Genomic DNA, 24,613 nt, shown 5'->3' with positions numbered 1-24,613 from the left:
CACCAGTAAAGTGCACAACCTGCTGTAAACAGTCCTCTCTTCTTCTGGGTTTCCTCTGTATGTGTTCCCATTAACAGCATCTTCTTAAATTACTAGGTCTGGAGCTGAGATCAGGTACACACAGTGCTCCATAAACTAAAGGGCCATAAACCCTAAGGTGGACAGTTCTGGGCTCCTAGCTGTGGTCACAGAGCTTCCCCCTGACATCTTTCCTTTTTTATTTTCATCAACATATTATTTTAAGCTTTTTCTCTACCTTAATGCAGTACCTTCTTAGTCTAACAGACTCTAAGATATTTTACTGGTTAAAGCCTGACATGAAAAGAATATTTAACATTTTTTTTTCGAGACAGGGTTTCTCTGTATGGCCCTGGCTGTTCTGGAACTCACTCTGTAGACCAGGCTGGCCTTGAACTCAGAAATCTGCCTGATTTCTCACCTACCTTCCAAGTGCTGGGATTAAAGGCATGTGCCACCACTGCCCGGCCACAAATTTTTTTTAAAGTCATTCTCTCTCTCTCTCTCTCTCTCTCTCTCTCTCTCTCTCTCTCTCTCTCTCACGCACTCGGCTGTTTGTTCCCATTCATTGGGTCATATGGCAAGACAAGGAGATTGTCACAGACTTTGCTTTCTTTTGTGTGGCAAAATCTGTACTCATTCCATCATCCAAAAAGCCATTTTACATGTCAGTGTAACTAGGTAAAAATAATTATAGACAATCAGAAATGAAACCATAGAACTGGACAATAACCTTCTGTGGTATATAACCCACCACATGAGATCTTCTGGAGTCTCAACTAACTCATAACTCAGTGCAGTCACTGTGCAGCATCCAAACCTCTAAAAACTGCCTGCTCCACCAAAGCATTCAGTTATCATTCTGCAAGTTCACCTCTACTCCCAGGATGCAGAGCTTGCCCAGGCTTAACCAATCCATGACTGTAATGACCAAAGGGAGGATCTCCCTTGTGCTTGCAGCGTTCTTACAGACCTAACAATGGGTGCTTTCCTTACTGCAGGCTTTTGCTTCTTTCCTATTGGTGAAAAAGTCAGACCCACTATTGCCAGGTATTCCTTGAAGGGCATTGGAGAGATGATTTAGATAAAAACAAAACAAAACAAAACAATTAGAGGAACTAGACTTCCTGCCTCCTAGGTGCTAGGTTTACAAGCACATAACTTGTAACAGGTAGGTAACAGGTAGTGGAGAGATTCAAAGTGACCAAGAATCACTGAAGCACTTCCACATTTTTGTAAGTTAAAATACATTATTATGCTGAATGCTTGACTGTGGGAATTCTGAACAAAATTGTATTTGATAACACTTAGCAAGTACAGTACTTACTAGGGAAACTGTGAAAGCCAGTAATTTCAGAGTAAGTGGGACAAGATGCCAGCACAGCCTCTTATTCCAGTTAACATTGCCTAGTGTCTAAGGAGGACAGGTGTGTGGTGTGTGTTAAACAGGACTACACTCTTCATGTCTCACAAATTCTGGTTTGTGCTTCTGTGAACTGTATGCATAGAGTAGAATATTTGCAAAGCCCCTTTAATCAATTAATCTCTTCCAGGACCATTCCTAGGTAGTATGAACTCTTTCCCCTTCTTTCTGATTCTCATCAAGAAACCAATATGATGGCAATACTAATTTTTCTCCATTCTCCTACACAGGAGGTGGCCATGGTGCCCAGCCGGAATGGGAATGATCCTAAAACCCCACATCCACAAGGATTGGCAGCACCGAGAGGACTGGCTCAACCAGCCAGCATGCAAGAGCTGCAGATGCAAGGCCCTGCAGGTCAAAGTGTACCACATTGCCCCTCACCCTGTGTCTGGTTCTATCAGGTCCATCGTGAGGTGCCCTACACTTAGATGCCACACCAAGGTCAGGGCTGGCAGGGCCTTCAGCCTGGAGGAACTCAGGGTGGCTGGTATCCTCAAGGAAATGGCTCACACCATCGGCATCTCTGTGGATCCAAGGAGGTGAAACAAATCCACTGAATCACTACAGGTCAGCATGCAATGCCTGAAGGTGTACCACTCCAGGCTCTTACTTTTTCCCAGGAAGCCTTCTGTTCCAAAGAAGGGAGACAGTTCTGCTGAAGAGCTTAAATTGGCCACCCAGCTAAAAGGACCTGTGATGCCCATCTAGAATGTGTACAAAGGGAAAAAGTCAGAGTCATCACAGAAGAAAAGAACTTCAAGGCCTTTGCCAGTCTTTTCATGGCCTGGGCCAATGCCTGGCTCTTTGGCATCTGAGCAAAACGGGCAAAGGAAGCTGCAGAACAAGATGTTGAAAAGAAAAAGTAGTGCATATTTGGAGTGTTGCAATAAATTCCATAAAGAAAAAAATCATTCTAATCTCTAAATATTAGTATAACCTTTTCAGGTTAAGCTATACTTACTAGTGTTAGTGTTCATCAACCCAGATTTACTATCCAGCAAAATTCTGTCCAAAATATTTTAAAGCTCCTGTTCTCTTACACAGATGCCTATTTCTAATGTAGTGTTAGAATTCACATTTAATATTTTGTTCTATCTGAACACCAGTGCCAATAGCATGCAAGTCTCATTGAATAGATTTTTAGTGTATTTGTTACAATGAAGACTTCCGTTGAAGGTCCTTTATTTAAGTATAGCTCCTGATCTCAGCATGGAGCTAACAGGTGATAGGTACTAAAACTATTTGAGAAGTTGATAGGTGAATGATACTTCAATCATGTTGGGTGAAGTATTTCTTTAGTGATTTTGGTTTTTTTGTTTTGTTTTGTTTTATTTTGTTTTTGAAACAGGGTCTTACTATCTATCCCTGACTTGCCTAGAACTCACTTGAAAGAACAGGCTGGCTTAGAACTCACAGAGATCCACCTGCCTCTGCCTCTGAGTGCTTGGATTAAAGAAGTGCAGTACTATACCTGGCTAGGTGAATTGTTTCTTTGAGATACAAGAGAGACCATTGCATCTAGGGAAATAAACTTGCTACATTCTTAATATAAATACACGCACGCGCGCGCGCGCGCGCGCGCGCGCACACACACACACACACAAACACACACACACACACACACAGATACACACATGAAAATTATACCAAATCATTCACATTTTCATTGCTTATGATTATTCAAATTTGGTGTCTTTGAAGTTGTTTGACTTGCATGTGAAATATACAGAGAATCACATCGTTGTATGGTTAGAGATTGTTTTATTTGCTTCTTCCCCAACCCGGGAATCTGGAGAACGTCTTGATTGATCTTTAGGTCCACATAGGACTTGAGCTGCAGAAGACAGCTCATCATTTGATGAGTATGGTCAGCAAACTGTAGAGCACCTTTTACCATTTATGCTATTCTGTGTCTTGTTTTATGACATGGAAAAGGAAACAAAACAAGAGCAAAGGTCAAAGCCCAAGCCCCAGAGACAGGTTATGAATTCTCCCCTGAGCTTTTATTTGCCATGTCTCTGGAAACAGGTGATGAAGTCAGCTTCTGTTCTGTAGAAAGATGTATATATTAGGCTTCAGAGTCGCCATTACTCTTTCACAGGCTGACATAAATGAAAAAACATTCAACTTTCTACCTGACCCATTTATCCATGTAGCCTTGTTGATTCCTAGAAAATGGAACCAATGATCTCTTGACGTGCTGCAAATGTTAATCTTTCATTTGTCCTGCAAAATTTAATGCAGATGCCTCTAACTTCATAGGATTGAATTTAGAATTTAATTTTATTACTGTTACATTAGTCTTTTCATATTTTATTTTTTAAGGTAAAGGGGTCAGTCTTTCATTTAGTAATTCCTTCAAATTTATATTGGAAAGGCCTTCATCTGTTCCTCAATGCTTAGTGTTTTATTTTGGTTTGAGTATATTTTTAATACTAAAATCAGAGCTCTATTTAATTCTCTAGACCTGATGAGTTCTTTTTGGATAGCATATCAGACCTAAGTCTGCACTCCTCCCTTGGGATGCTATCTTATCACTAAGAATAATTGTCTCTGCCATCTTTTACTTGAATATGATAAGTACTTGCACATATTTATCTCTTTGGGGAACTTTTTGTTCAGGGACAGTACCACTGTTTCACTTTGCTTCTTTTATCCAATATTCTAATATTTAGTGACTGCTTCCCCTCTTCTCAAGAATCCATTACCACAGTGATCTTACTTCTCACTTTTATTCTTGTCCCACCAAACTATAATTAAAATATGTTCAGCTGCTGCTGTGCTTTGGCTATGGAATGTCCCCCTGAGGCCCATGACTTTCAGACTTGCTTCCTAGTTGGGAGTTCTGTTTTGGCAAAAGTTGGAGAGTTTAGTTGGTCATTCCTGGCTGGAGAGAGTAGATGCTCCCTTTAGGGTACCTTATCCCTGACCCTGTGTTGCCTGACTCCTCACTGCTTCCTGGCTGCAATGCACTACAGAGCTGCCCCTGCAATCTGCTCTCATTCCCCTGATTCTCTGCTTCCTCTCCTCCCAAAGCTAAGTAGCCAGACAAGTACAGAGTGATAGCTCTAAAACCATGAGCCAAGACAAAGAGTTCCCCCTCTGAAGTGCTTCTGTCTGGTGTTTCCACAGTGGTAATGAATATCCACTAACACTACTGACAACTTGATTGAATATGTTTAAAAAGTGATTAGTGAATTGATATTCTCTGCCTTTTCAAACCACATAAATCCCCCCTTCTGGAAATTATTAGCTTTTCCAATAAGGCGTTTGTATATCTAAAATGAATGCCATAGTTAGAGAGACGGCCAGCAGTTGAGAGCACTGGCTGCTTTTATAGAGCACCGGGGGTTCAATTCCCAGCATGCCATGGAGGCTCACAACTGTTCCTGGTGGCAGGGATCTAACACACTCTTCTGGCCTCCTTGTGGATCAGGAATACATGTAGTACACAGGCTAGTATGCAGACAAAATATTCGTATGGATAATATACAAGCAAACTTCTTTTTTTTTTGTCAGCATTTTTTTTATTCGATATAATTTATTTACATTTCAAATGATTTCCCCTTTTCTAGCCCCCCCCCACTCCCCGAAAGTCCCGTAAGCCCCCTTCTCTTCCCCTGTCCTCCCATCCACCCCTTCCCACTTCCCCGTTCTGGTTTTGCTGAATACTGTTTCACTGAGTCTTTCCAGAACCAGGGGCCACTCCTCCTTTCTTCTTGTACCTCATTTGATGTGTGGATTATGTTTTGGGTATTCCAGTTTTCTAGGTTAATATCCACTTATTAGTGGGTGCATACCATGATTCACCTTTTGAGTCTGGGTTACCTCACTTAGTATGATATTCTCTAGCTCCATCCATTTGCCTAAGAATTTCATGAATTCATTGTTTCTAATGGCTGAATAGTACTCCATTGTGTAGATATACCACATTTTTTGCATCCACTCTTCTGTTGAGGGATACCTGGGTTCTTTCCAGCATCTGGCAATTATAAATAGGGCTGCTATAAACATAGTAGAACATGTATCCTTATTACATGGTGGGGAGTCTTCTGGGTATATGCCCAGGAGTGGTATAGCAGGATCTTTTGGAAGTGAGGTGCCCAGTTTTCGGAGGAACCGCCAGACTGATTTCCAGAGTGGTTGTACCAATTTGCAACCCCACCAGCAGTGGAGGAGTGTTCCTCTTTCTCCACACCCTCTCCAACACCTGCTGTCTCCTGAATTTTTAATCTTAGCCATTCTGACTGGTGTAAGATGAAATCTTAGGGTTGTTTTGATTTGCATTTCCCTAATGACTAATGAAGTTGAGCATTTTTTAAGATGACAAGCAAACTTCTAAAACTTTAAAATAAATACAATTCCCCAGTCACTGTTCAGCAAATTTACTTCTAAGTGTTTTGCAGCTTTTGATTTGATGCACAGTCCTACACTTTCTCAACATGTTTTCTAAATGAATGACATTCACATACTATGATTCTTTGAGTTCTAAGAAATTCTTTAGTGTCTAGTCATTTCAATAGGTCCTTATAATTTTAGCATGTGATCGTAGATTTTTCATGTATGTAATATGGATCTGGAGTACCTCAGAAATAATGATATCTTTGCTAACAGAAAGGTGTGGCTTAATTATTTTTATTGTTAAATTGTATGTAATTTTGGATTTGCAAAATAAATAAAATGTTCTAGAAATGGGTGATTGTAAACATTAATGACCTAGTGGCACTGAGCTCTACTTATGACCTGTTCAGATGGTTAATTATACCTTTATCTCACAAAACACACAATGAATGACGGTGAATATTGCCTTTGGATATACCATGCTCCATTCTCAAAGGGAGTTTGTGTATCTATGGAAGTTCCTTATATATAAACAAATGTTCTCTACTACTTTCTCTGTATTTTCTCATTGGAAGCACTACAATAATATATTTTGGAGCGTATTTGCAATCATCTAACACTTATTAGGAATTTGGATTGTGCCAGACACCCTGCTGGAAGCTTTATTTACCCTGAAAATGACAGACGAGTTTTAGTAGGGCTGAAGTGAAGATCCCAGTAGCCCAGGAGAAGACAGAAGACACTGTAGGGATAGTGATGGAATTCCTTCTTGACTTCTAAAGCAAAATTCTTCATCTGCCAGAAGCATTAGCATTGGTGCATCCTCCACAGAGACATTCCTTGGGTAAATACCGTGTATTAAATTTTGTTAGTCAGTATTAAAATTTTGGAAGATTCTCACTGAATTGTAGAACATGCTTTCTTGTTTTGTTCTGTGTGTGTGTGTGTGTGTGTGTGTGTATGTGTGTGTGTGTGTGTGTGTGTGTGTGTGTGAGAGAGAGAGAGAGAGAGAGAGAGAGAGAGAGAGAGAGAGAGAGAGAATGAGAAAACACTTTGCAGAAATCAGTTCTCACCTCTTCTACCATATGGGTCCCAGGAATTGAGTTTATGTTGTCAGCCTGGGCTTCAATCTCCTTTACCCTGTAAGACAACATCTTACAGTTGTTCTACCCCTCCCCAAGTTTTTATTGATACTTTGTGAGTTTCACATCAAGCACTACAACTGCACTCATCTCCCTGTTCCTTATATCTGTCCCCTGCCCTTACAACCACCCCACCAAAAATAAAACAGAATAACAAAAAAAAAAAAAATCTTGTCATGGAAGCTGTAGTGTTTCACCGTGTGTCACACAGTACACTCTTTTGCCCACACAGCTTTACTTGGCAACTGTTGATTGCCATGAGTCATTGGTCTGTCTTGAGGCCTCTGGCTTCTGCTACACTATCAATACCAGAACCTCACTGGGACTCCTGTCAGATATCCTGTTGTTGACCTGTATCATGGAGATCATGCTGTTTTGAATCTGCAGGACCAACCCTTTCACGGATATCCGCCCTTTTGTGGATTTATAGATGGGATAAACGTTGGGACAGGCCATCTTAAAGCCTTGGATCTGGGTCTGGAAGGCACCTGAGTTGGTTAGCCCAGCAGCTCTCCTGCATCCATACCATCAGGGTGAGTGCTCCAGCATTGCCCCCACTAGCTTATTTAATGCCACAGATGACAAGGAGCAGGGGCAGCTCTCTTGATCCTGTGTCCTCAGGGTCAGCTCACTTGTGCCTTTACCACCAGGGCCAGTTCTACTGTGATGCCCGGATGAGGTACAGGGACCAATCCAGCCTGTGGGGGGTGGGGTGGGGCAGGGGGGCAGCAGTTAACCCATTTCTTACATGAAGAGAGGGAGGGTGGGAGGTGATATCTTCCTCATCCACAACACCTCATGGCAGATGAGGGATAGGGCCAGCTCACCCACATCTCTACTAACAGGGCTGGCTCTACTGTACTACCTAGGAGAGGTACAGAGTCCATTCCTCAGAGTGCTACAGCTAGTGAGGAGTGGACCAGCACCTCTGGCGCTCAAGACCCTAGTCATGGTCAGCTCTCCTGCCTGACACATGTGTTGAGGGGCTAGGGGGAAGGTCGTCTCTCCCTTACCCAAACAACCCATGGCAGACTAGGGACAGGGCCATCTCTCCATTGCATGGCCTTAAGTGGGAGCTCACCTGTTCCCTGTCCTTAGGGGTCAGTTCTACTGTTCTGCCTCATAAGAAGCAAGGCCTTCTCTCCCATGTGTGGTGGCTGGCAAGAGGCAGGCCAGCTCAGCACAGTGTCTCAAGAGATAATCCAGACCAGGGACATCTGAATGGCCTTTGGTGGCAATACAGGCCTGGGACATCAACACAGATTCTAGCTGCCACAGGACAATGGACCCACAGATAACTCCTGGCAGCAGCCTGGGCCTGGATGTCCCCATGTTCTCAGGTGGCAGCTAAGGTCACTCAGATCAGCCTGCCCCCTTCCTTTAGTAGAATGTCCCTTAGATAATCCACATGGTCTCAGGATTCAGCCCAGACCATAGATATCTATTTGACCTTTGGTGGTAACTCAGGTCACAGACTGTGTCACAGAGCCAGAGCCAGAAGGATCACGGAACCAGACTGGGCCTTGGTGGCAGGGCAGCTCTGATCAGGACCTTTCCAAGGCCTCCTCACATCTGCCTGCTCCTCACTGCCATCCAATCTCCAGTTCCACCTTTCTCCACCATGTACAAAACCTTTTCTTCCACCTCTTTGCCCTTTCTTCCACCTCTCCACTGTGAACTCTAACTTTCCCTTCTGTCCATCACACATTCGTCCAACATGATGGCACTGGCAGAAGGTACTTGGGTTTCTTTCTTAGCCCCGCCCCCTTGGTACATACTGGTGGGTGGATGGAGCACCTCTGTAACATGCCCTGAGCTGCAGCCACCTGCTATTCACTGAAGATCAGAGTTGACAGCCATTTCCCAGATGCTCACTGTAACACTGTCCTTTTCAGCAGCAAAGTACATCTTGCACACACACACACACACACACACACACACACACACACACACTTGTGGGGAAATATAAAACACACAGTTGGAAGAGAATGAAAACAACCATAGAGAAGAGACATTCATCCCAAGGGACCTACATGGAAGTCACCAGTCTTTTCCTGTTCCTTAGAAATGCTACAAGACAACAGGAAGAGAACTGGAAGGACATCTTAGAAGAAAAGCTGTGAAACCCAAAAGGAGGGAATTGGAAGAGAGACCCAGAGTGTGACTGAGCATTGCATTCCAGGACAGAGTGGGAAGCGGGGAAGCTGCCGGGCTGGGAGCAACTCCATACTGGGAGAATTCTCAATATGGAGAATTTTGGAATGTGGGTGAATTTTAAAATGGGTGGACATTTAGTTTAGTTTTCTTTTTAAGTTTTTCTTTTAGGTTTGGGGGATTGTGAAAACCAGAGAGATAAGGCAAGCAAATAGCTCCCATGAAGAACAAGCACTTTAAATGATTATAAATTATAATAAAATACATAGAATATAATTTAAAAAATGCTGCAAAAGAAGAATAAGCTGTTTAGCCCTTGAAGGATTGTCTTCCTATGTGTCATCAAATTTCCTTTCTACTTGTCCACCTTGTAAAATGTATCTGCTACCAAGACTTGAATTAGCAAGGTCAATGACTTGAATTCAAAGACTTGAATTAGAAACCAAGTCAGTGGAGATAAAACCTCTTTGTGCTGTTGGGTTTCAGTCTGGAAATGCAAGCATAAATATTGAGTAAGGGTATTTGCCAATCTGGAACAAAGCTGCTACACAATCCTGACATCGAAAGCAATTAGTGCTTTGCTCTGACCTTTCTACCTCTATCCTTGACAGCACAATTGATTCAGCTATTGTCTCCTTCCTAGCTTTATTACCTGACTCGATGAACAGCACTCAAAGGCGCTTAAACAGAACTGACTTATCACTAGCCAAATGTGTTTGTTTCCTCCAGCCTGAGATGCTGGTTCCAGATGCTGATTATCATCTTACCAACCCAGCTATCAGGGCTTACAATACCCCCCCAACCCCCCCCCCCAACAGTCACGTGATCAACCAGCAGTACAGAGAGAGCCATAAGCAGAAGTAATGGATGCTTTAAAATGGTTTTTTGCCTTATGAAGAGATAATTAAGAATGAGGGTGAGAGGGTAGGAGAAAGGAAGGAGGAGAGCGAGAACAGGAGAGGGAATAAAGGAAAAGGAGGAGGGAAGGGAAGAAGGCAGGAGAGAAGGAGGAGGGGAAGAAGAAGGGAGGGAAGAGGGAAACCAGGCAAAGCAGGAGGAAAACACTGTTCACTAGCTAAGGCTGCCGTAACAAAGCACTGCACGCTGAATGGCTTAGCCAAAAGGAATGTGTCCTCTCACACCTTTGGAGGCACCAAGTTCATGATCCTGGTGTCAACAGAACTGGGTCCTTTCGAAGCAGAAGGGAGGAGTCTCTTTCTAGCCTTTCTCCCTAGGCTGTCTGTGGTTGTGCTGTAGGCTTCCTTTAGAATTGTCTGCAGATTCCCTTCTCTTCTAAGTGTTCCAACCACATTGGGTCAGGACCCACCTTAAGGCACCCTACTCTTTGAAAGCTCATCTGTAAGTACACTCACATGCTAAGGTCTTTGGCTTTAGGATTTTGGCATAGGAATCTGAAGGGGATTTACCCCATAACAGCCCTCTTTCCTGTTCTCATCAATTCATAGAGAATGGTTAGAAAACCTTCAAATAATCATAAGCAAAAATCATTCAGTCCAAACCAGAGTGAATCACTGTCAATATTTTGACATGATTTTCTTTTTAACTTCATTCTTTTGGTGATGTGTAGTTTGGTTTCCTGTACATGATTGAAATCACACCATGTACACAATCTTGATCTAGCTTTTGGGACATATGCCTGCTGAGGCTCTTCATTTCATGAGTATTCATATTTATGTTCCTTTAAAGAACATAGATTCATTTTTATGTTCTAATTTCATAACATTTATTAATATAGTAGACACAAATACTTTATGTTGAGTAATTGCCATTTTTTAGTTTAAAATATTTCATTTATCCAAGTTTCTTTATTTGCTCATTATTTTTTTCATCAACACCGATTTTAAGGTTCCCAAATATAAAATTGTGATATTTATCATTTGTACTTTATTCTGCACTTTTTGAAATTTGTCATTTTGCTTTTGGGTTTTTCTTTTCTCCTTTCTTTCTTTTTTTCTTTCTTTCTTTCTTTTTTTTTTTTTTTTTTTGGTCTTTGATTTTCCTTAATATGATTATGCCTTTAATATTTGCAATTTTAACTGAATTCACAAATTAGTATGTTTTCTTTCTTTTAAAATACTTAATTTTTCAAAATTATGTATGTGTATATGTGTAAGCTTGCATGAGAATGTGCACACTACATATATACAGGAGCCCACGGAGGTCAGAAAACAGTGTTGGATGCCCTGGAACTCGAGTTTCAAACGCTCGTAAGCTGCCATGTGGGTACTCAGAATTGAAACCTAGTTGTCTGCAAGAGTAGCAAATGCCCTTAGTGAGTGCCCAGCCCGTGTAAGTTATTATGCTTCTTAAGAAATAGATCTTGAATCCTACACTGTCAACTATTGATAAAATGTATAGTGAATCCACTTATATTTTATTAAAATACTAGGGATGGGGTAATTTGGTTGCTCATGATTCTACCTCATCCTCTTGAGAAGCTGGGGCTAGAGATGGGTGTCATCACGCCCAGCTTCAGATTTTATTGTTACTAAGTATTTTGTCTATGTCAGCATAACAGTGGACTCCTTAAGCAACAGGAATTTGCCTTTGTTCCTTATGAGCCACACTAGTGTACCTGGTGACCCTCCCTACACAGTTGTACAAGGTGGGATGTGCAGGCCATTCACCATGGAAAGTTCTATGTGGAAGGGGCTTTGTGGATAGAAGCCTCCCATGTTAGATGGATAGATATAGAGATATAACTTTGGGAGCACTAAAAATAGGGCTCATGCTTATTTTTTTAATCTTGAGACAATGATTCTTAGTCATGAAGGTGAAAGATTGAGAACAGTGATCATACTTCAGGTTTGGCAGCCATAGTTAAAAATGATGCCAGAGTTCATAAACTTAAATATTCTGCACTTGAAGTAGATGAACTCTTCTGCTTTAACTAATAACAAGGCTTGTTTATTTAGTGATTGTGTGTGGGGTAGGGAGGGATGAGAGATAATGGAAGAGAGGGGAAAGAGACAGAGAGACAGAGTAGGGTGAGTTCATGTTCTTGTGGGTACCAGCACACATGTGTATGTGTACATGCACTGCTGTGTGTATTCATGTGTATAAAGGTCAGAAGACAGTCTTAGGTGTCTTTCCTCGGGTGAGTTCTGCTTTGTATGGGTCTGTACCATCACCAAGTAGATTAGGTTTGCTGGCAAGTAAGCTCCAAGGAGCTACCTGTCTCTGCCACCAACTTTGCCATCGTTGGGATCAGAAGTATACTCAACCATACGCAATTGTTAATATGTGAGCTCTGGGGATATCAGGTCCTTAGGTTTGACAGGCAAGCATTTCATAAACTGATCTGTCAACACAGCTCATGATACTTGTTTTAGAAAACAAACAAACAAAAAATCAGAGCAAATATTTGTAGTATATTCTTAATCCAAGAAGTACAAATTATTGCATCCATTCTGATTTTGACTCTTTACATCTATATTTACCTACATGGGGAAACCCAGAAAACAAAAATTATGACAAATTCTCTCTTTTATAAAAATTATTCTCAAAATTTGTAGCTACATGTAATATTTTTTTCTTAATGCAACCAAAAAAGGAAAAAGAAAAAAAAAAAGAAAAAGAGTTGCAGCTCTAAGAAAATTAGCAGTTAGTGCTTTTAAAGGTCGTAGCATTATTCTTTTGAATAAAAGGCTTTTTTTTAAGGGCGCTGCAAGCTGTAAGTGCTCTCCCCAGACTTGCTATGGAGAGACTGACTGTGCTCTTTGTCACACATTGGTTCTGTCTCTCTCCCTGTCACTCTGCATCTTTTCACCAAATCTGCCCCAGAGCACTGCCCGACCAGTTGACCATAATCAGCAAGAACTGAGAGGTTTCTTCTCTCGCCAATAGTAGGAATCCACAAGAAGGCTGGTTTTCATACAGGGAAATAGAAATTGGTGGCAGGTGGTTTTCAGTCATTTTGACAGCACCTCAATTGAGCAGGCTCCACTTTCTAAAGCTCAGCAGGGCGTGGGGAAATGGCTCAGTTGTCATCGCTATCTGAGAACTTGCCCTTTTCGGAATTTCCCTCAAAAGCTTTCCTAATGTATGGTAAAGCCATTGGCTGCCTTCAACAGTGTCATGGGGCCATTTAGTTTCACCTGGAAGTCATTTGCAGCTGTGTTTATTCTAGGAAGGCGGGTTATATGGATGCTATATGGGAATCTAGTAAGATAGGAAGCAGATTTTTCTGATAAGATCAGAGGAGATTCTCATTTCTGATCCGACACCTTTATTGATGTCAGGCTCTGAAAAAAGAAAATATAGGGCAAACAGACAAAATAAAAAGACAGCATGTAATTCCTTACATTGACATGGCATTGACATTGAACTGTTGCTTTCAATGGTAGCAGGGAACAGGTGAGTCTTTCAACTAGGACATGGCTGATTGAAGAAGCATAAATATTTGATCCTAGGCTAACATCTCCCAAGAAAAGCCAACACACAACACAGGATAAATAAGAAACACAATGTCTTGGCTTCAGACAATTCTCACAGTCTGTTCTTTCGAACTGATTGGATGCTCTATAAATATGGCTTTCAAAGTGAATTCAAATAATCAGGCTTAGATTTACAGGTTGGATATAATTAGTTGCCACGTGTGGCCTCTGAGATCTTTCATGGTTCTCATTAATTTTATACTTTATTATTGATATACAAATGTTGGGTAATATATAATCTAAGGACTGGGCATTGCTATTTTGTGGTGAAAAGGAGTAATTAATGATATATTCAGAAAATTCTGGAAGGTTTGACTCATGTCTTCCTCTCATTATCACAGACCTCTCTCTAGTCTTCATCATTCCTGTGGAAGCCTAGGACACCTCAGAACCAGAGGAAACTGAAGACAACAGATCTGCTCTTGAGTCCTGGACTGAGAGAGGTCTGTTCAGGGTCAGAAGGAGGTAAACCTCAAGACTTTAGACTCTATACAGAAATCCATATGCCTTGAATAACCAAAGAAGATAAAGAGTAGCAGTGGGAATGATGCAAAGGCCAGACCCAGGAAGAAGACATGCAGGCAAAATGGCAGTGGCTAGAGGCTCTACTCTCTGTGTCCTTCTGGGCCTTGTTTGTTCCTGAAACAGTCTGATGCAAGAACGGCAGGAAGGGAGTTTTGGGATTGTTGTAAAAAAAAATCCAAACACTATGAATTTAGTGACACTTACGTATTCCCATAGCCCATGAGTCATGAGTAGCTAATGGAATGTGGCTGAGATAATGAATCCCACAGCCAGGGCAGAAGAGGACAGGGATGCAGATCCCGTCTGCTCTACTGGAGCACTAGCCCAACATCTGTCAATAGTCAATTTGACTTCCTGGGAGCAGCCGTGATGTAAAGAAGCCCAAGCCCTGGAGTAAAGCCTCATAGACGAACTCTGACCCACAGCTCCAGGTGGTATCAACCACCTGGCATGACAGCAGACATGTCTTAAAACAATTTTTCAGGGCCAACACTTATGCCAGCAACTGAATTAAATGTTTTCAGTTAAGATTTCAGTTTGCAAAAACAGCATTAATCTGTCTCCTCTGAGTACTGATTATAATCAAATAGTTATTTTGTTTCAGTTTTGAGGTTCGAAGCTTCATATTAATTTTTCAAGTTACTTCAAAATATAAACTAAATTTGGGTGTGATGTTACATTCCTGTAATTCTAACTCTAGATCTGAGGCACGTAGATAATTATTCTGAGACGGGTCTGCAAGCCCCTCAAGGCACTCATTGGCTGGATTCCCCCCCCAGACCACTCTAATAGCTGTAGCCCCTCAAGACACAACTTCTGTGCTATGGGGAAAACAGCCAAAGATCAGACTACAGAAGCCCTCCAACATGGGCCACCCTGGACAGCTACACTCTCCCGGAAACCCTGTATCAAGTCTGTCTCCTGCTTAGGTTTTTGTTGCTTCTCTCTAGAGCAGAGGGAAACCTTCTTGTGTTTTTTCAATACATCTTTTCTATGAGGTTTGTTGTGTGGTGTGACTCTGTGGTACTCCCTGGTTCCTTTATTGCCAAGGCACCTTTTTCTTCATAGCTCTAAGGCACACACAGCCTAGGCTATGAAGTGAGTTCTAGACCATCCAAGAGATGTTGCACCAAACATAAACACAAATTAAAGTACAGCTTAAAACAAAATAAAGAAACAAAAATCACTGCAGTTTAGTCAGTATCTGCAAGTTCACTTTACCTTTCAAGCCTAGATTCTGAAAATCTCAAGCATGCTTCTCTCTTTAGAGAAAGCAAGAGCTTACCAATGGATTCATTCAAGCTACAAGAGCAAATTCCTAATGGAAGAAATAGAACAGGGTAATCTGACATTTGTAAATTGAGATGGCATCAAGAGTTTAGCTAAACTGTACATCACATGAAAAGTGCAAAAGAAAGAAAGAAGAAAAAAAGAGAACAACGAAATTCAAAGTGTGAGGAATTCACAACACTCATCTGTTAGGTTTTGGTTGGTCTGCTTTAAGATTTATTTTTATTTTATGTGTGTTGGTGTTTTGCCTGGTGTGTGTCTGTAGACCACCCACAGTTCTGCCTGTAGAGGCCAGTAGAAAGCATTAGTTTTCCTCTAATAGTTACAGACAGTTGTTGGTCACCATGTGGGTGCTGAGAATTGAACATGGCTTCTCTAGAAACTCAGCTGGTATGCTTAGCCACGGAACTACCTCTTCAGTCTTAGTTTTTGTTTGAATTGTTTTCTTCTGTCATTGAGATACAATGTATAAGATGACACCTTCAGGGAGAAAGGATTGTTTCTGCTCCAACGTTTCAGTTTTCTTCCTGAGCTCTGCTGACTCTGGACTTATGCAGAGGGAGGGCATCATAGAAATAGGAACATGTGAAGGTGGATGCTGTTCATCTCATAGCAGATGGAAAACAGAGGGAAGGAGGGACTGGGGACTAGGTACAGCTTTCAATGTCTTGATATCCAGGGACTACTTCTTCCAACTGGTTCCCACCTTCAAAAAGTTTTAGAACCTCACAAAATAGCTGGGGAGCAAACATCTAACACATGAACCTACAGAGAATATCTCTTATTCAAAGCATAGCACTTTCCTTACATGGTTTTCCTTTTTTTCCTTTTTTTTTTTTTTTTGTATATTTTCTTTATTTACATCTCAAATGTTATTCCCTTTCCCGGTCTCCCCTCCCGGAAATCCCCTAACCTCTCCCCCTTTCCCGTTCCCCCTGGTTCTATGGGGGTGTTCCCCTACCCACCCACTCCTGCCTCGCTGCCCTCACATTCCCCTACTTGGGTTATCGAGCCTTCACAGGACCAATGTCCTCTTCTCCCATTGATGCCCAGCAAGGCCATCCTCTGCTACATATGTAGCTGGAGCCATGGGTCCCTCCATGTGTGCTCTTTGGTTGGTGGTTTAGTCCCTGGTTACAACTCTTAACAATAATTTTTTTTGCAAAAGGGTTTCATTCTATATCCCTACTGGCCTGGAACTCATTATATGACTCAAGATAGCATCAAACCCATAGCAATTCTCTTACTTCAGTCTCCCTACAATACATTTTAAAGGTAGAAGATGTGTGTCTGAACTGAACAGCATGGCATGTGTGTGTGTGTGTGTGTGTGTGTGTGTGTGTGTGTGTGTGTGTGTTTGTCCCTGTGCATCTTCCTACAAAAATAAGTGCCTCCTAGGAAACAGAAAGGCTACAGGATCTTGCCTGGGAATGACTCCATTTTAAATGGAAATAAAGTTAAAATTAAGGACAAAGTCAAGATAGAACCTATCTGCATAAAGTTGCATTACATGATAGCTTTTGATATTTTACTTCTAGAGGCCAGCAGCAATGTGGTACACGACTGAATTAGCCGGAGTTAAGCTGGCATTCCATAGTATTTTTTATTAGCATATTCTTGCATTTCAGGGACAGTTCTTTGAGAATTCCAACCTTCTGTAGATATAGTCAAAGGTAAATAGTCACACAAAAAGTCACTGTAATAGAGATACAATTAAATATGGTTTAATTTAGAGTTTCAAGTGATTGAAGACAGCTGTTCAGGATGCTTAACTCTGAGAGCGAATAAAGGGTTGATATTATTAAGCTGGTGATATGGCTCAAAAACATGCTTAATGCCAAGCCTATCTACCTGAGTTTAGTTCCCGCGTTCTCTGCAGAGGAAGCCAAGAAGCAACTCCTGGAAATTATCCTTTGATCTCCACACTCACATGTATGGTGTTCTCCAGTTCCCTCAAAACTAAATAAAGTTATTTTTTAAAAATAATGAAGAGTAGCAGTTTTTGCCTTGCCCTTGCAAATGCAAAACCGACCAGGTCGTCTATGAACTAGTGAGGGATGCTGAAGCAGATGCTTTGAGAACATAGCACAGAATGATGAATAGGAAAAAAATGGTCCAGATGAAGTCCTGTGATTTTTGAAAACACAACCAGAAGTCTCTTAGTACAGAGTTCACATTTGTCATTTTGTCTCTTTAACTTTGCTTGAGAACATTCCTTCATGTTGAATTGTTCATCTCGGTATTTTGTTGGGTTAAAGGCTCTTTGTTAAATTTTAGGGTTAAAGCTACTAGATGACAGCTTAAAATAATTGGAACAAAGTTACAGTCTTTCCAGGAAGATGAGAAAATCAAGTTTTAGAAAGTGAGCTAAAGATTACACTGGCAAATCCATAGCTCAAATGATATGTTAGAATTGTTACGTGGGAACTGGGCCTCTGCTCTCCCTGAATACTGGGTACCAGATACTGATGCTGCTGATGTTCATACAAGCCATGCCTTTCCTTCCTTCTTCTCCTAACTCCCTTCCTTCCTTCCTTCCCTCCCTCCCTCCTCCCTCGATTCTTCTGTTCCTTCCTTCCTTCCTTCCTTCTCTCCCTCCCTCCTCCCTCGATTCTTCTGTTCCTTCCTTCCTTCCTTCCTTCCTTCCTTCCTTCCTTCCTTCCTTCCTTCCTTCCTTCCTTCCTTCCTTCCTTCTTTCTTTCTTTCTTTCTTTCTTTCTTTCTTTCTTTCTTTCTTTCTTTCTTTCTTTCTTTCTTTCTTTCTTTCTTTCTTTCTTTCTATGACCTACCTTTGGTATACAGTCTCTTAGGCCAAATTCTAATCAGATGTATCTGAAAGGTCAGAGTAAATGCATCTGATTAGTTAAATGTGGGTGTCACTGAACAGTTTCCTCTATGACTGAAACAGTCTACTCTGTAGAAAAGTGCTTTTGGACAGAAAATAAATGCCTCAAAATAGCTTTGGGAACTCCCTGAAAATTGCTAGATTTACAAGGTCCTCCTCCCACGTGTAAACCAAAAAGACCCCAAGAGCCACTCTTAGAGGAACCAAGTTGCAAAGAAGTCTCAGAAAAGCCCAGATGCCTAGAAGAAGCAGAGAGCATCTTTACCGCCAAGAGGTTAAGACCGACCAGTTGACATGACAGGACACTCTTCAGTCTGCTGAGTGGCTGGCAAACTGTGACGTGCGCTTCAGGTTTCAGCTTCTGTAAACTGCCATGCACACAGCGGAGGGCTTTCACGATGCAGCTGTCTTTGAGTCATTTCTGCTCATGTAAATAACCCTTCACCCATATTATTATAAGTAGCCCCATGAAAAACTCATGGTTAACCAAGTTGAAGTTGGGAATTATCTTTACTTTGGTCTGTCTAGGTGGGAGTAGATGTGTTTGTTGTATCTCCCTGGGAAAGTCTGTCACACAACAGGTACCTAAGCCTAGCTTCAAGGGATTCCAGGAAAATGATAATTAGAATTTTCTATCACTATCTTCACTCAAGATTCAAACTTTACGGAATTACTTAAATATAGGAATAGAGTATGATTGTAGTTTGGATGTGGTTTGAATGAAGCCCTCAATGGAGCATGTGCTAGAACCTCAGTTCCCAGTGTGTTAGTGTTGGGTTGTGATGGAAATGCCCAGAGGTGGAGCTTAGAAGGAGGTATTCCAGTCACAGATGCATTAGTCTTATGAATGGACCAGTTTTGCCTGATGGAAATTGTAGTTCATGTGAGATCAGATTAGTGCTACAAGAGTGATGCGTTACAAGGCCTGACTACCCCTACCCTACTCCCACCCCCCACATCTGCATTTATATTTCCTCTTATCTATCATGTTGTAATGAAGCCCATGGGTCCCTCAATAGTGGCTATACAGATGAGACCACCCTAGTATAAACTCAGCATCCAAAACTGTGAAAGCAAAATTCTTCTTTATCAATGACCCAGTGCCCAGTATTCTATTACAGAATCATAAAAACACATGTCAAATAAACAAAGGACAAAAATATAACTAAGAGTGTCAATCATGAGATGACATTTTAAAAAAAATTCACTTTACTTATTTATGTGTTTGCTTGTGTATAGACATATATATGTTGTAAATATATATATATATAATGTGTACATGTACATATGTGTGGAGGAGAAAGGACAGAAGTCTGTTCTCTCCTGAAACCCTATGAGTCCCAGAGACTCAGGTCAGTAGGCTTGGCCATAGTTGCCTCTGCCTATTGGACGTCTCACCCAATACTGAGTGAACATCTTGCCAAATAAGTTATATTTATTTTCTTGTTAATTCTTACAACAATTCTTATAAAATTTCTGATCTTTACCACTCACACAGAGGTGAGAAATTGATATTTAAAGAACTCAAATAATTTTCAAAACTTACAGAACTAAAATAAAACTAAAATCCTTGGTCTTTCAGATAACAAAGTATGATTAGAAACGACACATCTGAACAATATGGCTTCTTGTAGTGGGTGTGGGGGGGTGGGGGTAGCAAATTTATTCAAAGCCCAGTTAAGCCTAAAGTTTATGGGATTTAATTTTATGGATGGAGAATCAAGAGAATGGATTTTTTCATTAGCAAATTTATTCATCTCCAATATTTTAAATTGATGAATTATGTAAATGAAAATTATGGCTACCAAAATGGTTCTGGAAGCTGATTTAAGTTGTTGATAGCAGTGTAAATGCTCTGGAAAACTGTTCCGAGGCTTCTTATATGATGGGGACCGAAATCATCTATCTTTTCTATACTATTCCCAATTGAGGACGCTAACATTATTTCATACAGAAAGTATCACCTATAAGCTTCAGAGTGTCTCCTTTAGAGACTCCAATGCCCTATGTAAATGGAGTACAATCTTGAGATAAAATTCTTATATCCCTAAGCTTGAGAGGACTTCAAGAACACTTGTGTGCCTGTCATGCAATGCATCGTTGCCATTACTATGCACCCTGGGCTTGAGCTGAGCGGCTCTGTGTTGGGGGGAAAGGGTAGTTCCCTGCAGTTTTTTTGTACTGGCGGAGGAGGAAGAAAGAGATATACCATAATTTTTCATTGAAAAGAAACTGAGGGACATCAGTTCAGGAGTCCTATCCATTATCTCTTCTCCCCTTACACACGTATGTTGTCTTCAGTGATGCTCCACAGAGTTCGCGGTGTCCTTCGACCTTGGTGGCCTATTCTCCCAATGCAACGCCTAAGTGATGGCTTGTACTTGAGGACAGGTTGTTTATATGGAGGTCGCTCCAGGAAGATGTCAGAAGTGGGCCAGGGAGCAGAGGAAAATAAAGAAGCAGCAAGCCACAGATCAGTGTCTCTGTGGGAACAGTGGACACTGGCTGAGTGTTGATGTAGACAATAGGCAGTGCTAATCTGTGCGGGCTGCTCTGGCAGAACCCCTGAGGCTGGGTATAAACAGCAGGAACATATTTTCTCACACTCTCAGGGCTAGAGGTCCATTATCAGGTGACTGTAAATGTAGCGAGGGCTAAGAGCTGTATTCCTAGATTTGCAGCAGTTATCTCCTGCTTTGACTTCAGACAGCCTCTTAGTGTGTGCCCATCGAAAAAGCAACAGCTTTGAAGTGCAACTTTGTTTAGAATACTTTTCCTATTGGATCAGAGCCCTGCTTCATGATCAGAGCTAACTCTTTTTTTCCTCCTTTAGAGGCTCCATCTCCTAATACAGCTAGTCTGGAAGTTAGGCCTCAGTCTATAAATTTGGAGAAACAAAAGCATTTCGCTCATTCACAATGGAGCAGGAGACTTGGGAGATTTCCCTAGTAACATGGACCTGTTGTTGACCTAACCACACCTGAATGCCAATGCTTGGTACAAGCTGAATGTACCAGGCAGCCAGGGAACACACTTAAGCACAAACATGAAAATCCAGGTAGCTTCAGCAGATGAGTGCCACAAGAAGGCTGAGTGAGGTGACACAGTCATGGCAGTGCCTGCAGATGGCTATGACGAAGCTATCTTGCCATCTGTTTGTCTCATGGTACATCAGCCTTAGTGAACAATCTGGAATCTTAAGGCCCTAGACATAGTCATATATAAGACTGTACAAATCCTGCTGGCCTTTCTAGGGTGGAGGGCCCTGCACTGGATGGTGGCTATCAGCTCTGGCAGCATGCTCGCCAAGCGCAGGACCAGTGAAGAAGACCATAAGGGAAATGAAGCTTTATATCCTCAACCCAAATACTTTGCAGACTCTGCATTTTAGGGAGCTTTTAAGTATTCATTAGTTGGAAGTTTAACCCAAAATGGCCACTTAGTGCCGGTGTTTTTCCAGATACCCAATACCATGTGTATCTCAGCTAGCTTCCAAACTAACAATCACACACTTCATTATATAGTGTCACCTTGAGAACTCACATAAATGTGTGCTCCAAATGGTCCATAACTGGCATAACATGGGCAGTTACAGAGCTTTTCCTTTTGTACAAAATCTACATTTAAAATGAGTTATGGTTGTTAATCAACAATTAGACTACCAGACATACATGCATCCCAATTTCAATTTACACAGTGTAGTCTTCTTGGAACCAGAGAATATCAGAACTTCATTTTTTACATAAATTCCTCACGGGAAGAAAAAGAAAAGAAGGCATGTTTGTTTGGTCCCTTAGTCTCATCATCATAGGTGACCGCACTCACAGAGACAGTGGCACAGGCTAACAGTTTTACATAGTTAAGTTTATGGAGTCTTAGGAAAACTCCGTGTAAGAGGTTTTATTATTTTCATCCTTTAGATAAGGAAGCTGTACTACTGGGAGAATAAGTAGTTTTTCGACAATCACACAGCTAACAGAGGAGAACAGGATGAAGACAGACAGGCTGGCTCCCCTGGTCAGTCTTAAGCAGAGCTAGTTCCCCTTTTCCACATTCGATTATGTGTGCTAAGGCTGGTTACAAACCTGTCAAAGACATGTAGATAATAAATAGTGGTCTGCTTCACTCCCAACAGCCTCTACTGTGTGTTCTGAAGTCAGAACTGGGCCACTCTTCCTGTAATAAACAAGCTTACTTCCCAGCCCTTTCTTAGATTTCTCCTGACACACTTTCATGAGAATCTGTTTGATGAGAAAATGCTACATATTCAATTTTTATTTATTTCTATATCTGGAATGAAGCTTACTTTATAGAGAATTTGACATGGCTAATTTTCAGTCTATTTTGTTTCTCAATCTGGATTCTCGCGTTTGTTAAACTTAGTCACACAGAGAAGGGGCTGGTAGATTAGTCAAAAAAGCTCATGGAAGATACATTTAGGACAAATAAATATAAAGATCATATGGCGCTCACTGTCCCAAGATAGGAAAATATAAATAGGTTCAAAGACGGCTGAGATAAATTTGTAAATGACAGCCCTTTAAGATGTTATTAAGAAAAATTGTACATAGATGAAATGTGTCTTGCCTACTTTTAGAGTTTTGTGTGGATGCATATTTCCTTGTTCTGCCATTTTTGGAATGATCCATCTTGGTCTCATAATGAGAGGAGGCTTCTAGAACCTCCTGCTTTACCCTATTGCTAGTAGAGTTCTAATAACCACAGGACTGAACTTAGAATTCCTTGTACTTTGGCAGAGAGGACCCTGTATCCAGTGTACACTTACTCCATAGTAAGCCCTTGGCAATAGTAGCTCAAAACCATACTTCTCACTACATGTTTAATGCTAGCAGGAATAGTGATATAATACTACACAAAACTATCCATTACACAAATATTTAAAAAGGCTAAATGTACAAGGGCAGGTGCATGAAGGCTAATCCGTTTAGTTGATGGGTGAGAAAAGTAAGACCCAATGTTTCAGTAATCTGTTGTTGTATAGCAAACTATCTCCCCGTTTTGGCATTCAAACAGTGTTTTCATTGGATCTCACAAAGTTGGAGACATGGAATTGGAAAAGGCTCAGAGAGCTGATTTTTTGCCCACCTACTGTACTGTACTGTGGCTGATAGAGGATCCTCCCATTTCTCTAGACTTTAGATCAGGACATTCAATTTACTGGTATATCATTTTTCCAAAGGTGCATGGGGATGCCATTTAGAGAATTCCCAAATTTCTCTCCAAAGGTATTTTCCAATGACCAAGGGCCATGAGGTCATATCCTGATATTTCAAGGTGTTTAAAGGTGTATTTCTTACTCTGATTGGTCTCTCATTAAATTGTCTTCTTTCTCCTCTCCCTCTTCACCTACTCCTCTTCCTCTACCACATCCTCCACAACCTCCTTCTTTCTTTGATTCTTGAAAGAGTTGTTCTATGTAGCACAAGGTGATCTCCTACCTGAGATCTTCCTTTGTCTGTCTCCTGAGTGCTGGGATTCTAAGCATGTGCCAATAGGAGCCTCAGGGTCTTCTCTTTAAAATGGGCCAGCATCTGTTAGCTACTATTGGTTTTCTTTTCTTATTTTCATCTTCCCATACATCCTTTCAGCATGTACCTCCTTGTTGGCAAAGAGCATTTTTTTTTTTCTGTATCAGAAGGAAGCAAGGAGCAGAGTGAGCCTGACCTGTGCCCCTGAGCTAGCGGTTTGGACATAAGCATTTTCCAGTACTGTACCTTCTTTTACTTGGTGACAAATAGGTAGCAGGTGTTGAGGGAAAGTGTCAGCTTATACCATCATTATTTCTGGATAAGTCAGCTGTTCTGAATGACACATAATCTGAATCTGGGACCAGGTGCCTTTGGGCCTTAGAATTTTCTTCCTCTTAGTGACAAAATGTGATAACACATACACAAAGATGCCATGCAGATGAGTCACAGTTGATTTCTTAGATTCAAGTGGCTGTGAACTCTAAAGGCTGAGGCAGAAGCTCAAAAGTTTCTTTCTTGCCGCAGTTTGATTGCTACCAGTTAATTACAAACACCCAGTAAACACAAATGTGTTTACTATGCCAACAGCACCTGTCAAGGGATTGTTTATTCAGGACTATAATGGGCTTTGAGATATACAGAGGCCAATTCTTTTATTTACTAAGTTAGCATACTGGGGACCAGTCTCTTCATTTTCCTTATCCATGTTTTTGTTTTCCATCCTTCTTATTCTCCTATCTCTCCAGGACCAGCAGGAAGCCTATGTGAGGATTACAGAGATACCTGTTCAGCAGGGAAATTTATTTTAGTACAAATAAAATAGTTGAGCAAAACAGAGGACGTCCAAGTGCGATAGAAAGAGCTATGCGTTGGCACGAGCATGGTCTGATACAGCTTTTGCTTTGCTCCTTGCCATTAAGTTTCAGC

At 41.2% G+C, this 24,613-nt stretch overlaps 1 pseudogene; it reads left to right on the top strand.

Moving 5' to 3' along the window:
* The first annotated feature begins 1,696 nt into the window (after positions 1-1,696).
* LOC127687581 (60S ribosomal protein L13-like) lies at positions 1,697-2,259 on the top strand (annotated as a pseudogene).
* The last annotated feature ends 22,354 nt before the right edge of the window (positions 2,260-24,613 follow it).

Source organism: Apodemus sylvaticus, chromosome 1 (genome assembly GCF_947179515.1).
Source record: "Apodemus sylvaticus chromosome 1, mApoSyl1.1, whole genome shotgun sequence".
In the NCBI taxonomy this organism is placed as follows: Eukaryota; Metazoa; Chordata; class Mammalia; order Rodentia; family Muridae; genus Apodemus; species Apodemus sylvaticus.
Note: the sequence above shows the minus strand (reverse complement) of the source record. Positions and strands in the feature narration are given on the sequence as shown.